Genomic DNA, 3,790 nt, shown 5'->3' on the forward strand with positions numbered 1-3,790 from the left:
CATCATTTATAGTATTTGGTTCCAAGTAGATGAGGAAGTTTAGTTTTAGCAACTTCAAATTGAAGACATTTTCAATGGGACACATGTCAAATTCAGCTTCTAGAGCTTGAAAATATCTTTTGTTCTATATATTCTTCCTCTCTGCTCTGTGCAAGGGTTCCAATTTTTGGATATTTTTCATTACAGTGTAACTACTTTATGGTTCCATTTTTGTTGAAATCCTTTCCCATTACTATGATACAAATTTTCTTAGTGTTCTTCTATTATGAACAACATATTGTATTTCTTTTGAAATATTTCATATTATATAGTCATTCATTTTGTATTTACTAAATTTTGACATATAGATGATGTATTGGTTTCAAGGAAATTAATGCAAGAGTTTAACCTTCTCAGTTTCATTCCAATTCTCATCTCCTTCTTCTAATATTTGTAATGGTTTTTGTTTGAGAATGAAGAGCTTGAACTCAGTTGCAATCCGTTAAGGTTCTATGTCATGATGAATTTGTTGTTGGAACAAAGATCCATGTAAATACTTATTTACATTGACAAGGTTGTAGGTTACGCCAGAAGGATTTCACCATAAGTATGAGCATTGTTATGAAGATTAATGTCTATTTGCAAGTCAAATAGATAGATCAAATTTCTAGATATACAAATATACTTTAGATTTCCATGTGTATGTTAAGGTTTAGTTGATGCCCAATGGATAAGGGACTAGTCAGCTTAGAGATTGCATATCCTCTATTGTTGCATACCTAGGTTATGTTGAGATCCAAACTTTAATTGAATATCAATTTGCCATTTTATTTTTTGAAGAACTAGAAGTGTCGGTCATGGCTTATTTTTTGTTACTTTCTTTGGTTGTAACTAGCTACTATAATCAGGAAGTTTGTCAGCAAATTATAGAAGAATATTGACCATTTTTGGTATAGGGGAAAATCTTGCAAAGAAGAATATCAAGTTAATAAGATAAATCCTTTAGGTTTTCTTGCCTTGGCTTTGTAGAGCCTAAAGTGAAGTGAGTCCTAATGACTTTGTTAATGTTGGCCCAGAATTGAGATTTAGCCTTGCTGAATATAGGATTTAGCTCATCCTTAGGCTTGTCCCTATCTTTATTTCCTAGTATTAGGTTTAAATCCATCTGACATGTTATTTACAAAAAAGAACTCCAATAGGGTCCATCCTCTAATAAGGAACTTATATATCAATATATTATCTAGTGGGTATCAACCGCACTAGGTTTTTCACTCGGCCAGGGTTTCCCTAGTTAACAAAATATGGTGTTATGTGTTATCTTTATATATGGTTACTATTATTATTTAACATTAATTTATTAATTTGTTATGTATGGTTTAAATTAATAAATAATATCTAGTAAATGACTAATGTTTGTAGATTATTGATTCACCCCCACTCTTAGTAATTCCTATTTCTAACAATTGGTATTAGAGAATAGTTACTTAGAAGGGGCTTAACAACTTGAGTAAGATCCCTATGGATATGGAACAATTGATGAAGAACCTTGAAGAGGAACTTGAATAAATTGATCTCCTTACTAAAGAAATATATAAGCTAGAGGATAGATATGAAGAATCCAAAGTATAGATTGGGCAATTGAAAGACAAGATTGAACATCTCGAATCCAAGCCTAAATCTATTGAATCTAAAACTAGTGATGATGATTATTCAAAGCTAAAGATAGAGTACAAGATCTTGAAGCATGAATTGAAGATTATGAATTTGAAGTTGACTTTGAGGAATGATAATAGGAAACTTAAATCTGATTTGAAAACTGAGAATGTAGATCTTAGAGCATGTTTATCAAAGAAGACATCTTAATTTGAAACATTGAAAGAAGATCATGAAGAACTTCATAAGTATAATACTATTGTGAAAGGTGAGTTAACTCAATGCAAGAAACAACTTGAGAAACTTTATTCTAGTAGAGAAAAGATTGATGATTCAATGTCAATAGAGAGAGCTACTTATTATAAGATTAGTCTTGGTTATATATTTAACATGTCTACAAAGAAACCTGAGATTAGATAAGATCCAAAAGAAAAAGATAAATCTAATGATAAGATTGAATCCAATAAATCTTCTAATAAACCTAAAGAAGTTAGAAAAGACAAAGAAGTTGAGATATTGGATGAACTAAAGAAAGTGGAATCTCCTAAGGAAACTAGGTATGAATTAAGAGGTAAGTATTTTTCATGTAATGAAATAGGTCGTATAAAAAGAGATTGTACAAATAAATCATTTAATCATGTAAAGGACTTTTATTGTCATAATTTTCATAGTATGGGTCATAAAGAAATTGATTATAGGAAACCTAAATATGATAATGATAGAAGCAATAACAAAATGTATAGAAATTCTAACCCTATAGATAGAAGAAGATCAAATGAAAGGACATTGAAAGAAGGAAGATAGATCATGTGCTATAAGTGTAACAACTTTGGACACATAGCTCATAATTATCATGCACCCGATGATCAACATAATCCTAGAAGCACACTCTAGTATGTCAATTATTTAAAAAATTTAAACATACAACAAAGTATTGCAGAATGGACAGAAACTTTGGAGATAGAAGGAACAATGGAAGAAACTTTGGAGATAGAAGGAACAATGGAAGAAACTTTGGAAATAGAAGGAATGATGGAAGACATGTCAGAAATGATAGAAGGAACCATGAAAGGAACTCTAGAACTAACAAAGACAATGAGGAACAAAGAAATGTAGTTAGTGAGCTTTGAGAAGAACTCAATCAAGCATTTGTAAAAGGATTAGACATCTCAAAAGAAAAGTTAGAAGATGATGAGATAGGAAGATTGAAGTTAGTTATTGAGTTTTATTTAATTAAGTTGAATTAATCTTGATCACAACAACAAAATTTGAAACTTCATTAAGAGATTGAATTATGGGTAGTGAAGTTGGGAACAAGTGTATTGAGATAAGTTTAGATGGTATCTAAGCTCACTTGTAATTTGGAGCTTATCTAAACTAGCTATGGAGGATTAAGAGTTATCGTTATTACAGAGAAAGTTAATTCTATAGCAAAAGATGAAAACTATAGATTCATAGAGAATTTTGTGAAGTGAATTTTTGAGGAGTATCGTCATGATTGAAGGAGGCTATAGTAAACCTTGTGTAGCATCTAAAGATCAAATAGAAGATCTTGAGTAGATATTTGATTTCAGATGTAATTGATAGCTTTTTCATGTTTGTAAAGTACACAATTAATGCCATTTCAAGTTGAAAGAATAAAATGGAGTATAGACTTTATTACCACTTTATTGTGATTACATTAGAAACATAGAGCACTCATAAGCAACTTGATATGGAAATTTCAAAGAAAACCCTATTTTCAAAAAGAGGTATTTTATCATTTATCCACTATTTGATAAAAGTTTATATTTGATAGAATCATGGATATATTAGTAGTTCATAATTTTTGGAATGAGGAGAGACTAAAATTGAATATTTTTTTCATAAAACCCATAGAAGGAAATGTTAATTCAAAATTATCCATTACTCTAAATAATGTAGTATATTTGGAAGGTGTAGGAAGTTATCTTAACAAGTTTGAATCTATTGGGAGTGAGTATATGAACAAGGATATGAAACTAGTCTTTAATCAAGATATGACTGTGAAACCTAGATTTGAACATTTAAAGGAACTAGACCTATTCAAATATCATTTCTAGCAAGAATTGGACATTGATGAGTGGACTCAGATCATACTTACTAGAATACATGATGGAAAACTATGGATGGAAGATAG

This window comes from Cupressus sempervirens, chromosome 5 (genome assembly GCF_028749045.1).
Source record: "Cupressus sempervirens isolate cs-2001-9-10 chromosome 5, ASM2874904v1, whole genome shotgun sequence".
Classification (NCBI taxonomy): domain Eukaryota; kingdom Viridiplantae; phylum Streptophyta; class Pinopsida; order Cupressales; family Cupressaceae; genus Cupressus; species Cupressus sempervirens.